Source organism: Gopherus evgoodei, unplaced genomic scaffold (genome assembly GCF_007399415.2).
Source record: "Gopherus evgoodei ecotype Sinaloan lineage unplaced genomic scaffold, rGopEvg1_v1.p scaffold_215_arrow_ctg1, whole genome shotgun sequence".
NCBI classification, from domain to species: domain Eukaryota; kingdom Metazoa; phylum Chordata; order Testudines; family Testudinidae; genus Gopherus; species Gopherus evgoodei.
The window spans coordinates 31,263-46,951 of NW_022059878.1; the positions used below are offsets into that span (position 1 = coordinate 31,263).

General features: G+C 48.9%; 1 non-coding gene across 1 annotated transcript; it reads left to right on the forward strand.

Annotated features, from left to right (window-relative positions):
• The first annotated feature begins 14,767 nt into the window (after positions 1-14,767).
• On the forward strand, positions 14,768-14,841 carry TRNAI-AAU. Its single transcript has one exon. It is a non-coding gene; the product is annotated as a tRNA-Ile (tRNA).
• Positions 14,842-15,689: the final 848 nt, after the last annotated feature.

Sequence of the window (15,689 nt, forward strand, 5' to 3'; positions counted from 1 at the left end):
GGGATTCTTTGTTCAATCTGCAACTCTGAATAAGACACAATTCTTTAGTTCTTAGCTCCAACACCTGGCAATTTGCTGACCAAGCCTATCTTAGCAAACAAGGCTTTCTGTTAACCCAGCTTTCTTTTAGCTGGTCACTATTTGCTAGGCTTCTCGTCCCTTGACCCTACTCTGGACTTTGGGTCTGGAAAAGAGCTGGCACAATCCATAGACCAGGTTGTTATACAAAATGCACATGAATTTTAACCCTTCACGTACAGTAATGGCAAAGTTCTTGGTTCAGGCTTGTAGCAGTGATGGAATAAACTGCAGGTTCAAATCAAGTCTCTGGAGTCCATCCACAGCTGGGATGGGTCATTCAGTCCTTTGTACAGAACTTCAGTTTGTAGCAAAGTCCCTTCAGAAGTACGAAGCAGGATTGAAGACAAGATGAAGACGAGGCATCAGTCTCTTGCCATATGGTCTTTGCTTTCTTTGTCCCAAGGACACTCTATCCAGCATGTGGCATAGAAAAACATTTGAGTTTTGTCCATAGGCAGGTCCCTGCATACCTTACTGAGCCACAAAGCGTATCTGCCTTATCTCAATGGGTTGATAGTAGAGCTGATGGTCCTTAATGGGCCATCAGGCAGGACAGGCAGAACTGACACAAACTTGTCTGGCTGGGGTGTTCCCCGGAAGCAGAGCACAAGTTTGAAATAGGGACAGCAAAGAGCCAATATTCATGACGTCAACTACAAAAATGATACACATCTAGAGATAGCATCATTATAATCAACCAATCAGAACCTCTCCATAGACCCCTTACACAACAACCTTTCTACAATTTTGGTTGCAAATATAGAACCGTGGCTGCAACAGTGATCTATACAGTTACAGATTATGTCAATAACGTCACAGGAGGTGACACGGCGTCAGTGAGACTGATACTGGAATGCTGCCTCCAGTTTTGGTGTCCTCATTTGAAACAGATGTTGTGAAATTGGAGCTGAAGGAGCAAAGAGCCACCAAATGTTCTGAGGGCTGGAGAAAAATGCCTTCTAGTGAGCTATTGAAAGAGCTCAACCTTTTTAGCTTCTCAAAAGAAGATTGAAAGGTGATTTCATTGAAGTGTTGAAGTGCCTTAATGGAGAAAAAAGATTGGGTGTTAAAGGGCTCTTTAATCGAGCAGAGAAAGACATAACAAGACCCAATGATTGGAAGGTGAAAAGAGACAAATTCATGTTACAACTAAGCCCCAAATAGTCAACAGTGAGGATGATTCACCACAGGAACAAGCTACCAAGGAAAGTGGTGGATTCAGCATCTCCTGATGTCATTCAATGAAGACTAGATGCCTTTCTGGAATGTGTTTGCCTCAAAAGTAGCTCTTGTGTCATACAGAAGGCCTGTGATATGCAGGGGGTCAGATCAGATGCTCTAATGGTCTCTTCTGGCCATAAAGTCGACTAATTTCTGAAAAACTGAGTGTAGCATTGGGAGCAGCGTCTGATGTTTTCCTGTCTAGCCGGCTTGCTGCCTAGAACGAACGCTCCTTGAGTGGGGTGATCCACAGGGAGTAGCTCAAACCTCCAAAGTGCCTGGCCAGGGGCAGGACATTGGCACAGCAAGGGAGGGGTGTGGCAGTGACATCACAAAGGCCTTTTGCAGGACCTCAGACTATTGGTCCAAGGTGGTGGGGAGGTGGTGACCTCACAGAGAGATGCTGACATCAGCCAGGCAGGACAGGGGCGAGGGACCAGGGAAACCTCAGAGACCCCTGTGGCTTTGCTTCAGCAAGTCTCCTTCTCCAGGTCTCTCTTTGAGGACTGAGAGAGTATTAGGGTTCATGGACGTGAGCGTCAGGAGGAACCTCTTTCGAGTTTTCTCCTTCCCTTTTAGTGATTTTACTAGAAAACAGGCGTCCCTGTTTAGATGGTAAGAAACCTGTTCAGTCTGATCCATCTGGTGACAGTTGAATTCTAGGCATGGAAAACACGAGCTTAAGGAGGCAGAATTTTATTCCACACCTGGGATTTTGTCCCTTAGAATCACTGGGGACATTAGGATTTGTCCTTTTTGTTTCACCTTTTCCTCCCTCCCTCCCTCCCTCCTTTCTCTTCGTCTCTTGCTTTCTTCTTTCTCCTGTTCCCTCCCAACAGGCAGGAGAGGGTAGGGGTGTGTGGTGTGTTGTTGTGTGTTTGCGAGGGCAGTGCTCTGCAGTTCTCACTCTGGAAGTCCCCACCCAAAAAATGTGAGGCTGAACGAGGGCTCGTGCAGTGATCCCACCAGTGACGCTGGGCCACCCGTTTGGGACTCTCTGGTGAGAACCCTTCAGCCTCGCCCAGTCCGCCGTCTCTACTCTCCTGATGGGCCTGAGCAGGGGCTTATTAACAGGGAGGAGACTCAGCTCCTTGTTGTTCTCTTTTAAGACCAAGGAAATAAGTCAGAACCAGTTCTGTGTTTGATGAGTTTTGCTGCTTCTCGGCATTAATTATCTCTGAGCAGTTCATGATTCTCTCTAACATTGCAGTTCTCCTCAAATACTTGCTGAATAATTACTGTCACTGTTGTTGGTCTGGAGCTCATCTGAGAGCACTTTATTCAGGTCATTCAATGTCTGAAATTCAAGATCCGATGGTTAGTTTGAAAATCAGGGCTCTGGAGGCCTATTCCCAACTCTGCCTCTGACTGGCTGTGTGACCTAAGACAAGTCAATTCTCCTTTCTCAGCCTTAGCTTCTCCCTCTTTCAAGTAGGGATAATAATGATCCGCTCCTACCTACCTCACGGTGCATGGAGGCAGGGCTGGCTCTAGGTCTTTTGCAGCCCCAAGCAAAACAAATTTTGGCTGCCCCCACCCCAGCCCTGGGCCCCCCCCCCACACTCCCCTGCTGCCCAAGCCCTGGGCTCCCCCCCCACCTGCACCCCCTGGCACTCCAACTCTGGGCCTCCTCCCAACCGCATCCCCCTGCCATCCCAGCCCTGGGCTCTCCCCTCCACACCCCCTTGCTGCCCCAGCTCTGGGCTCTCCCCTCCCCGCCCACCAGTGCTCCTCCACCCACACACCCCCTGCCGTCCCAGCCCAGCCTGACTGGCTGTGTGACCTGAGACAAGTCAATTCTCTTTTTCAGCCTGAGCTTCTTCATCTTTCAAGAAGGGATAATAATGATCTACTCCTACCTACCTCACAGTGGGTGGAGGATGGGGATCCATTGGAGAGTGTCACTAGGAGTAGGGCATAATATGAGGTGTCCTATCACGTTTACTCAGAGCAGATTAACGCATAATAGAATAGCTGAAACAGTCTATTTTATTTGTTGTTTATTTTGAAATTGGTAAAAGCAGCAAGACTTAGCTCAGACTGAAGCATCTGATCTAATGTTCGAGCTTTAAGTGTCTCCTCTTTGCGTGTGATGAGACAATTTAACACACTGTGACAAGCAGGAGATGCTTTTGTTTTGCAAGAAAATACTTTTGCAAAGAACTTTCATCCCACTTCTTATGATTTTGAGAAACAAACCGGTCTAGTCTGAATGAAATTTCCCCACCATCTCGATTCCTGGGCTCTATCCCTACCTCTAGAGGAGAGGGGGGCGGTTTGTCCCTTAGACAACCCTGGTGGCAGACGCAGTGTGGGGGACTCCAGGTGTTTCTAGGGACCACGATTTCCACCTGCCTGTAAAATCCAGCTTTCCCCAGCACATTCACTGCAGTGCAATTGGGTCAGTGTTTCCATGGCTGCACAGCAAAGAATCGCTCCCAGTTTCCTCTCTATCTGCAGCAGGACGAGCCTGTGTCGGTGGTTAATGAGGTGGATCTTGTACTTTGTTATTCATTCCCCACCTTGATAATTCAGACAGTCCCTTTCCTACTCAAATCCCCAGCACTTCAGTGACCCTGGTAGCAGGGGTTGGGTTTTCCCTGAGGGCCTGAGATTTTCAGGGGTCTTTTTCCCTTCAGCTGGAGTGAACTCAGCTTTTCCCCATCCCACACATTCCATGAAATGACAACAGCAGCATAAAGAAAGAGGGGAGGGAACATCTCATGGCCAGGGCTGGATGTGCCCAGGGCCCACCTGCTTGGCCATTGTTTCCATGGAATTTGGCCACCTGCTTTGCACAAGGGACAGAGAAAGATCTTGCTGTTCCTGTGTCTGTGCAAAGAAAATTGTGCTTCTGTATGAAAGAGAGGTGGGAAATGGCCCCATGATGGGACAATATCCTCAGGATTTAGACCTAAGGACTCAGGTTGAGAACTGATTTAACTCCACTCATCTGGGATTTAACAAATTCCCTTCCACGGAGACACTGGGAACTTGTGACCTTGATCCAGACTCTGCAGCTTCAGGCTGCTTTAACTCCTGGTAAAAACCTGAACTTGATTCCAAGAAGGGAGAGAGGAGAAGCCTGAAGTTGCCTTTGGTCCAAGGCTGGGATCTCCTGGATGGGTAGAAACGTCCTTCCCTGCTACCAGGGGACAGCAGCTACTGGAGACATAGCAGAGCTCAGAGGAAGGGGGATTGTTGAATGCACTTTATGCGCACAGGGCCCCACTAACTCTAAATCCTCCACTCTAGCAGGAACTTAGAAAGTCAGACCTCGGTCAATGGCAGGACTGGGCTTTGAAAAAGAGATTCGTTTTTCCTCCCCGTCATGAGAAAGAAAGTAAGAGCTGGCAGCTCTGGTGCAGAAAACCACTTTTTCCTCTAGCTGCGGAGCTTCCAACCAGGTGCAGACGACTGGTGTCTCCTGAAGGGGGGGGCACAATGTCAAGGTTCAGCCCCATCCCCTTGCAATCAACAGCCCCCCCAGCTGTGAACAGTGCAGGGAGAGGAAGCAGCAAAGGCAGCCCCTCTCCACTCACCCCTGCAGCAGCTGCTGTACAGGGAGGGGGCCTGGCAGCACCACATGATGTAGCAGGCGATAGCTAACCCAGGTGCGGCACATGACCCCACACACGCCCTCTGCTAGTGTTGCCTCTGAAATTAGGAACACTGGTGAGTTCAGGGCACAGCTGCACACCCAGAAGAAAGCCCAGCATGACACGCCCAGGGTGAAGGGGGTGCTAACGCCTGGCATCAAACCAGAAACCTTTAGATCTTCAATCCAATGCACTCCCAGCTGAGCTACTTTGGCAAGGACCAGGCCCACCACGAAGGCTTAATACATGAGATGCAGCACATGCTGGAAAGATTTAAATCTGGATGTCACAAAGCAGGAGCCAAGCAGTGGACTTGGCCCGGAGGGGCAGGCTGGGGTTTCCTATATCCCATTCACTCAAGCCAGCACCTGCCCCCTCACAAGCTGTCACTGGCACCCCCAGGTCGGCAAGAAAGGAGCAGCGGTTCTCACTGGAACAACCTCACCCACAGCTCGCAGGCTCCTCCCAAGCCTAAAAGGGAAAACCATCTTGCCAGAAAGCAGCTGACTAGGACTCACCATTCTCAATAGAACATCTCTCCAGTCAGCAATGGCAAATGCAAGATGGACATCGCTTGCTATTTTAACACTTGGAAATGTCATCAACTAGTCTCTGGATCTCTCGAATGCTGCGCTTCAGCTCATGGGGGAAAGGCGAGAGAAGCGACCTTTCAGCTAAAGGCCTGGGGTTAACATCCTAACGCTGTCTCCTACTGTAACACTACTTAATACTGGCCAGCCCTGTGCTGGTGACAGTTCCATTGCTAGGTGTTAGTACAGTTCAGTTACTGTCAAAATTAAAAAGTTTCTATATGCTTAGAGGAAATGAATTTGTTTGATTTGCTTATATGTGGCATGAATAAATACAGGTTTACAGAACCTAGCCTGCAAATTTAGCATCTTATATGACAGAGAAAGTCATGCATCGAAATCATGAAGTGAGCTACAAATGCAATGAAAAATAAGATATTCAAAATTTTAACATGGGGGGGGCACCGAAGACACATCTTGCCTGGGGTGCCCCTTGGTCTAGGGGAGGCCCTGTCAGGGAGAACAGGAGTTAGTGTCACATGCCTATTTTCAGGCTGTAATCTGTGGGCACCCTGCTCTGTGGGAGGGATCGTGGTAGCCCAGACTCAGGGCTGGAACAGACCCCTGATTGAGGGGGTGGCTGCATGGTTTACAGCGCTCTGATGTCTCAGACAATCTGTCTCTCCCAAAGCCTCAGATCTGCATCCCCAGAAGGCTCCTGTGCTGCCTCCACTCCTTTCACCTTCTACAGCAAGGAGCAGCAGCAAGGGTCAGGCATGAGCCATAGGCACTAGGTGGGGGGCAGAGGCTTCAGGAGCCCAGAGTGTTTGCCTGTCTGGGCATTTTGGCTGAGACCTCAGGGACACATTGTGAGGCAGAATCCCAGGCATCTGTATGAAAGGAGCATAAGGACGTAAGAGCAGCCAGACTGGGTCAGACTGGGTCCATCTCGCCCAGTGTCCTGTCTTCCCATAGTGGCCAAAGCCAGGTGCCCCAGAGGGAATGAACAGAACAGATAATTATCAAGTGATCTATCCCCTGTCACCCACTCCTAGCAAACAGAGATTAGGGACATCTTCCCTGCCCATCCTGGCTCAGAGCATGTCCTCCATGAATCGATTTAGCTCTTTTTTTGAGCCCTGTTATAGTCTTGGCCTTCACAAGATCCTCTGGCAAGGAGTTCCAAATGTTGACTGTGCATTGTGTGAAAAAATACTTCTGTTTGTTTGTTTTAAATGTGCTGCCTATTAATTTCACTTGGTGACCCCTAGTTCTTGTGTTATGAGAAGGAATAAGTAACACTTCCTTATTTACTTTCTCCACACCAGTCATGATTTTCTAGACCTCTATCATATTTCCCCTTGGTCATCTTTTCTCCAAGCTGAAAAGTCCCAGTCTGATTATTCTCTTCTCATATGGCAGACACTCCATACCCCTTTCTGAACCTTTTCCAATTCCAATACATCTTGTCTGAGATGGGGTGACCGTATCTGCATGCAGCACTCAAGATGTGGGCGTACCATGGATTTATACAGCGGCAATAAGATTTTCTCTCTTATTTTCTATCTCTTTCCTAATGATTCCCAACATTCTGTTCGCTTTTTACCGACCGCTGCACACTGAGTGGATGTTTGCAGAGAACTATCCACAGTGACTCCAAGATCTCTCACTTGAGTGGCAACAGCTATTTGACATCCCATCGTTTTATATGTAGAGTTGAGATTGTGTTTGCCAATGTGCATCACTTTGCATTTATCAGCATTGAATTTCATCTGCCATTTTGTTGCCCTTTCACCTAGTTTTGTGAAATCTCTTTTTAGCTCCTCACAGGCTGCTTTGGACTTAACTGTCCTCTGTAGTTTTGGATCATCTGCAAATTTTGTCACCTCTCTGTTTAGCAGATCGTTTATCAATATGTTGACTAGTCCTGGCCCCGGTATAGACACCACTAGGTACCAATTTGCATCCTGAAAACTGACCATTTATTCCTACCCTTTGTTTCCCAGCTTTTAACCAGTTATTGAGCCATGTGAGGAGCTTCCAGAGGTGAAAGTAAGCCGGCATGTTCTGGTATGGGGTACTGGCAAGAGCGGGTACCCTGTGCCAGCCCGGCCTGGCTTTCCCAGTCTGGTGATTTAAAGGGCCCAGGGCTCCCTGCAGTGGCCGGAGCCCCAGGCCCTTTAAATCGCCTCCTGAGCCCCCCTGTCGGAGCCCTGGGACCTTTAAATCACCTCCCAAGCCCTTCTGCTGGAGCCCCCGGGAACAAATCACTGCCATAGATGCTGCTCTCTCCTGCACTACGAACACAGAGCAGGGGCGGTGGGAGCTTCCTTACAGTGGGGCGGGGGCACCGTTGTCTGAACTGTGGCGCTCTCATGACACCCCTTCCCCAAGGAACCACACTCACACCACCCCTTCCCCTGAGGCCACACCCACAGAACACCTCTTCCTCCCAAGACTCCACCCTTTCCCCCCCCTCCACCACTTGTCCTAACAGCCGGTAAAGAGTGGTGGGGCCATGACCCCCTAACTCCCCTGTTCCAGCACACCTGACAAGAGCTAAGCAGGCCGCAGCGTGCATGTGTGACAGAGACTGCTGTGCTGAGCTGTGCTGAGCTGAGCCAGTGAGGGCTGTGCCCCTCCCCCTTCCTCAGGACTGGTTGCTTGCAGCAGCTGTCTGAACTTAGAGACAGTGTGGGCACACGAGTGACCAGCACACTCACTCTTCCCCAACACACACACTCCCTTCTCCCCACACACACAAACACACACTCACTCACTCTTCCCCCCGCACCCAAACACATTGCAGTTGAAAAGCAGCTGGCAATCTAGTAGGATTCCCATGGAACAATGGGATAGAGAAACCTGCATCATGTGATGCTGTACCAGCCTGTGAGGCATTGCAAACCCTTCCCAAAGCACCTGCAGCCGGTTGCACAGCTACACACAGTGCACTGCTCTCTGTGGCCATCCAAGAGTCTAGCCTGGATGTGCTCTGGTAAGACAAGAGGCATAGTGTGGACATGCAACAGCTGTTTAATTAAAACACTTTAAAGCCACATTATCCAATAGTGTAGATATGGTTTGAGAGCAAGACAAGACCCCACTCTGTTGAAACTAAAGGACCACAACTTCCTCTGTAGTTGACAAGATTTGAACCTGTGGGAGCGGGGGGGGACCCCAATGGATTTTTAACCCAACACCATAACCAGTCAGCCACAACTACTTGCTCAAGATGGGTCTCTCACTACACTCCAGTTCTGTTCTCATTGAGTGATCAGTTCCAGATGTTCCCTCAGACCAGCTTCCACAACACACACACTGCTGTGCCATTGTGTAAGTGTGTCCCTGGCTGAACTGCAAGAATTCCTGCTCATTTCCCTTCTGGTTGGAGCATGAGGAGAGTGTGTTTGTGGCCAATGACGTTCCTGTAGATTGCTGTCCATTTCCTGCCTTGATCATTCAGACAGTTCCTTTACCATCATATCCCCAGCACATCAGGGATTGCAATAGCAGGGGGCAGGTTTTCTCTGGGGCACTGAGATTTGTCAGGGGGTTGGTGGCTCCTTTCTTTCCTCACCCTGGAGTAAACTCGGCTTTTTATTCCATCCTTGATGTTTCAAGGAATAACAAGAGATGACTGAGGAAAGAGGTGGACAGGGCGAGTCTCAGGGGAGGGGCAGAGAGGTGGGGGAAGCAGGAAGACCTTGGGATAGGGGGTGGAGAGGCACAAGGAGGCCTTCGGGGAGGAGAGGAGCAAGCAAAAGGTGGACCAGCAGGCGTCAGCCAAAGAGGAAGAGCAGGGGTGGGAAATGGCCAAATGGGAGTGAGGGCAGAGCACAGGTGGGGCCTCAGAGGGAGGAGAATGAGTCAAAGAGGTGGAGTGGGCAGGTCCACCCAGAGGATTCAGAAAGCCTGAGGCAAAACAATTTTGAGGGCCCCTTCCATAAAAAAAAGTTGCAATACTATGTTCTCATGAGATCCCTGCAGGGCCTGGGGTAAATTGCCCCACTTGCCCCCCCCTCTGGGTGACCATGCCCTCAGCCTCTCCTCGTACGTCCCCTGCCCCCTAATCATTTTTGTTGCCCTCCCCTAGACTGTCTCCAATTTGTTTCTGTAGTGGGAGGGGAAAAACTGGACACAATGCTCCAGATGTGGCCTCACCAGTGCCAAATAGAGGGGAATAATCACTTCCCTCGATCTGCTGGCAATACTCCTACTCATCCAGCCCAATACAACCAGTTACCCATATTGAATGCAGAATCAGCAATATTTGGTCAGTTGGTTACTGTCCATTCAGGAGGTTCTTTCCTACCTAGTCATAAAGAATGAAGAGGCTCTAACCAGAGAGGAGAGAGCTGTTCCATCCGTGCAGTTAATCCATCTCCCAGAGAGGTGGTAGCTATGTCATTGGGGGAAGTTATGTGGTGGGTGTGCAAGCTGTGGTGTCTACATGTATCTATGAGTTTAATCAAACCCCATTTTTAAAAGCACTGTGGTCTGGGAAGAGAACAGGAGATCTCTGAGGCAGGGCCTGTCCTTCAAAATCTTTAAGATCACTGACTTACCCCCACAGCAGTCGTGGGGGTGTAGCTCAGTGGCAGAGTGTTTGACTGCAGATCAAGTAGTCCTTGGCTCTAATCCCATTGCCCCCTTATAAACCTCTTCTTTCAACAAAAATAATTACATTTCCATTATGTTGAGGGGTTCCACTGAATAGGGATCCCTGAAATGAATGGAAACACTCAATATTTTCCTGTGCAAATGCATAAAAACCTAGCAAACATGTGACTCCACTGAAATCAGTTCCAGTCCTCTAAAGGATTAAAGAATCCTTACTGAGGTTGCAGGAAAAAACCATCCAGATGTGTAGAAAGAATAGTAAATATGGCAGGCGACCAGCTTGGCTTAACAGTGAAATCCTTGCTGATCTTAAATGCAAAAAAGAAGCTTCCAAGAAGTGGAAGATTGGAGAAATGGCCAGGGAGGAGTATAAAAATATTGCTCAGGCATCCAGGAGTGAAATCAGGAAGGCCAAATCACACATGGAGTTGCAGCTAGCAAGAGATGTTAAGAGTAACAAGAAGGGTTTCTTCAGGTATGTTAGTAACATGAAGAAAGTTAAGGAAAGTGTGGGCCCCTTACTGAATGAGGGAGGTAACTTAGTGGACAGAGGATGTGGAAAAAGCTAATGTACTCAATGATTTTTTTGCCTCTGTCTTCACAAACAAGGTCAGCTCCCAGACTGCTGCACTGGGCAGCACAGTATGGGGAGGAGGTGACCAGCCCTCTGTGGAGAAAGAAGTGGTTCGGGACTATTTAGAAAAACTGGAGACGAGCACATGTCCATGGGGCCGAATGCGCTGCATCCGAGGGTGCTAAAGGAGTTGGCGGATGTGATTGCAGAGCCATTGGCCATTATCTTTGAAAACTCATGGCGATCGGGGGAGGTCCCGGATGACTGGAAAAAGGCTACTGTAGTGCCTATCTTTATAAAAGGGAAGAAAGAGGATCCAGGGAACTACAGGCCAGTCAGCCTCACCTCAGTCCCTGGAAAAATCATGGAGCAGGTCCTCAAGGAATCAATTCTGAAGCACTTAGAGGAGAGGAAACTGATCAGGAACAGTCAGCATGGATTCACCAAGGGCAAGTCATGCCTGACTAACCTAACTGCCTTCTATGAGGAGATAACTGACTCTGTGGATGAGGGGAAAACAGTGGATGCGTTATTCCTTGACTTTAGCAAAGCTTTTGATATGGTCTCCCACAGTATTCTTGCCAGCAAGTTAAAGAAGTATGGGCTGGATGAATGGACTGTAAGATGGATAGAAAGCTGGCTAGATCGTCAGGCTCAATGGGTAGTGATCAATGGCTCCATGTCTAGTTGGCAGCCGGTTTCAAGCGCAGTGCCCCAAGGGTCGGTCCTGGGGCTGGTTTTGTTCAATATCTTCATTAATGATCTGGAGGATGGTGTGGATTGCACCCTCAGCAAGTTTGCAGATGACACTAAACTGGGAGGAGTGTTATATATGCTGGAGTGTAGGGATAGGATACAGAGGGACCTAGACAAATTAGAAGACTGGGGCAAAAGAAATCTGATGAGGTTCAACAAGGATGAGTGCAGAATCCTGCACTTAGGACGGAAGAATCCCATTCACTGTTACAGACTAGGGACCGGATGGCCAGGCAGCAGTTCTGCAGAAAAGGACCTAAGGGTTACAGTGGATTAGAAGCTGGATATAAGTCAGCAGGGTGCCCTTGTTGCCAAGAAGGCTAATGGCATTTTGGGCTGAATAAGTAGGGGCATTGCCAGCAGATCGAGGGATGTGATCATTCCCCTCTATTTGACATTGGTGAGGCTTCATCTGGAGTACTGTGTCCAGTTTTGGGCCCCACACTACAAGAAGGATGTGGAAACATTGGAGAGAGTCCAGCAGAGGGCAACAAAAATGATTAGGGGTCTGGAGCACATGACTTATGAGGAAAGACTGAGGGAACTGGGCTTGTTTAGTCTGCAAAAGAGAAGACTGAGGGGGGATTTGATAGCTGCTTTCAAGTACCTGAAAGGGAATTCCAAAGAGGATGGATCTAGACTGTTCTCTGTGGTACCTGATGACAGAACAAGGAGTAATGGTCTCAAGTTGCAATGGGGGAGGTTTAGGTTGGATATTAGGGAAAAGCTTTTTCACTAGGAGGGTGGTGAAGCACTGGAATGGGTTACCTAGGGAGGTGGCGGAATCTCCTTCCTTAGAAGTTTTTAAGGTCAGCCTTGACAAAGCCCTGGCTGGGATGATTTAGTTGGGGATTGGTCCTGCTTTGAGCAGTGGATTGGACTAGATACCTCCTGAGGTCCCTTCCAACCCTGATATTCTATGATTTTATGACTAGATGCTCTAATGGTCTCTTCTGGCCATAAAGTCGATGCATTTCTGAAAAACCGAGTGTAACATTGGGAACAGCGTCTGATGTTTTCCTGTCTAGCAGGCTTGCTGCCTAGAACGAACGGTCCTTGAGTGGGGAGATTCACAGGGAGTAGCTCAAACCTCCAAAGTGTCTGGCCAGGGAAGGACATTAGCACAGCAAGGGAGGGGTGTGGCAGTGACATCAAAAAGGCCTTTTGCAGGACCTCAGACTATTGGTCAAAGGTGATGGGGCGCTGGTGACCTCACAGAGAGACGCTGACATCAGCCAGGCAGGACAGGGACAAGGGACCAGTGAAAACTCAGAGACCCCTGTGGCTTTGCTTCAGCAAGTCTCCTTCTCCAGGTCTCTCTTTGAGGACTGAGAGAGTATTCGGGTTCACAGACGTGAGCACCAGAAGGAACCTCTTTCGAGTTTTCTCCTTCTCTTGTAGTGATTTTACTAGAAAACAGCTGTCCCTGTTTAGAAGGTAAGAGCCTCCTGGAGGTTTGAAACCTGTTCAGTCTGATCCATCTGGTGACAGCTGAATTCTAGGCATGGAAAACACGAGCTTAAAGAGGCAGAATTTTATTCCACACCTGGGATTTTGTCCCTTAGAATCACTGCGGACATTAGGGTTTGTCCTTTTTGTTTCACCTTTTCCTCTATCCATCCCTCCCTCCTTTCTCTTTGTCTCTTGCTTTTCTCCTTTCTCCTGTTCCCCTCCCAACACTAGGAGATGTGTGTGTGTGTGTGTGTGTGTGTTTTTCAGGGGAGTGCTCTGCAGCTCTCGCTGTGGAGAGTCCAGCCAAATATGTTAGGCTGAAATAGTGCTCAGGCAGTGATCCCCACCAGTGACCTGGGCCATCTTTTGGGCTCTCTGGTGAGAACCCTCAGCCTCCCATTTTCAGTCTCTACCCTGGTTGCCTGAGCAGGGGGTTATTGACAGGGAGGAGACTCAGGTCCTTGTTGGTCTCTTTTAAGACCAAGGAAATAAGTCAGAACCAGTTCTATGTTTGATGAATTTTGCTGCTTCTCTGCATTAATTGTCTCTGAGCAGTTCATGATTCTCTCTAACGTTGCAGTTCTCCTCAAATACTTGCTGAATAATTACTGTGCACTGTTGTTGGTCTGGAGCTCCTCTGAGAGCAATTTATTCCAGTCATTGAATGTCTGAAATTCAAGATCCGAAGGTAAATTTGAAAATCAGGGCTCTGGGTTCCTATTCCCAACTCTGCCTCTGACTGGTTGTGTGACCTAAGACAAATCAATTCTCCTTTCTCAGCCTTAGCTTCTCCCTCTTTCAAGTAGGGATAATAATGATCTGCTCCTACCTACCTCAACACACTCACCCTTCCCCAACACACACACTGTCTCTCCCCACACACAAGCAGTCTCCACACTGCAGTTGAAAAGCAGCTGGCAATCTAGTAGGAGGCTCCTGGAACAATGGGATAGAGAAACCTCCATCACTGAAAGTGCAGCCATAAAGACAGCACAAAGCAGCCTTCCCTAGCAGGGGTTTGGGGTCGAGAAGCGAGATCATCCGAGCTCCCTGCATCCAGGTCACTTTCCTCAGCTGGGCTGCATAGCGGGAGGGCAGAGAGCAGCAGCTTCTGATGCTCCCCTCACAGCATAGCCCAGGTGGGGAAAGTCACCAGGACACATGGAGCACATAATGCTGCTCCTCACTCTCCTCAACCATCTGAGGAAGGCAAAAGTAAATCTTGTCTTCATGGGCTGCTCGCAGTGACGTCCTTTTTCTGTGCCACAGCTGAAAAAAACATCCCACACAGAAAAGCAGGAGGCCAAAAAGAAACCTAGCAGCTGCTGAAATAGTTCAGTTGGGAGCGTACTAGACTAACAGGCTCTTCTATCCCCCTTTGTGCAGGGGTGGGATGTTTTCTGAAAGTGCAGCAGTGCCTTTAACTGCCACGAGTCCCTCATTTCAGGCTATGCAGCAGGAAAAGACAGCTTGGGCTTCTGCACCGAGTTGGCCCACCTGACCTTTCATTCTTCTCTTGCTCTTTCTCAGCAAGGGGAAGAAAAAGCAGCTCTCCCTCAAGCTGGAGTCACAAAGGCGACGTAAGGATGACTTCCTGAGTGCCGGCTCAAGTCCTCTGCTCTGCCAGCTGACCCATCAAAGGGCTAGCACCACTTTCTTAGGTTTCCCCATCGGTGTGTGCCAGGCTAGTAACACTTTAGCTCTATCCCTTCACTTTTCCATTATACTAACAAACCCATCTGGCTGGGCAGAAGCAACATACAATTTCTTTGTTCACACATATTAATAAGGATGTAAGAGACACATCCTGGCTTGGCCTGCCAGTTCTTCCTTGCAAGTCTTGAGGGAAATGGGGAACATCTGTACTTTGGAATTTGCAGGTGTTGTCCTGGGCCATCAAATAGAACAGTTGCAAATATTTTCTTGAGGCAGGCACCATGGCTTAGCTGGCTAAAGCAGCTGTTTAATAAACAGGAGATCCTGGGTTCAATTCCCAGTGGTGCCTTGTTGTATGGCTTTTGTCTCCTCGCTCACATTTTCCTGTGTCTTTCTGGGAAGCAGAGACCACCTCCCTTGGCAACACAAGTAATTGCTTGCTAAAGAAAAGGCTTCTTTGGCGAGAAGCATTGGAAAGAATCAAATCACAAGCCTGGAGTTGATGAAAAGGCTGCTGTGACTGGTATTAGCATGGTGGTTGCTTTGACTGCAATTGCTGCAACATGAGATTCTGTGTCCCATGTCCTTGTGATTTGCTGGGGATGTCCACACACAGATGTCATGTCACCTTCCTTTTGATTGTCACTGATGAAAAATGGAGCAGCTGGGAGAAAAGTCCCAGTCAGCAGCACCATGGCTAAGCTGGCCAAGGCACCTGCCAGGTAAAGTGGAGGTTACAGATGCAACTCTCAGTGGTGCTTTGCCAAATGTGTCCGCTCTTCCCACCTTTTGGTCAATCCTTTGAGGAAACAGAGAAGACTGCCTCTGCCTTGCAATGCAAATGCTTCCAAAAGAAACCGGTTGTTTTTTCTGACAAGTGTCAGAAGGAGGCACCTAAGAAAGTCATAGTTGCTGGGATTCCCATCTGTGAACACAGGACAGATGAGAATCCCAGCATCTATCCACATGCCTCCAGCTGTGTGCCCAGGGTCAGCTATAGCTGTGACTGGCTGATGGAGGGATGTGTTGGAGCAGCTGGGCAGAGCTGTGCCTGTGCTACACAGAGAGGTGCATGTGAAACTTGGGGGCCAATTCTGCCTCATTTCCATGCTGAGTGTTGTAGGCTTTGTCAGTAAAGGTGCCCAAGGGTGTGTTCTTGTCATGGGGGTTGTCAGCACTCTGGGGGCATATGTTTGC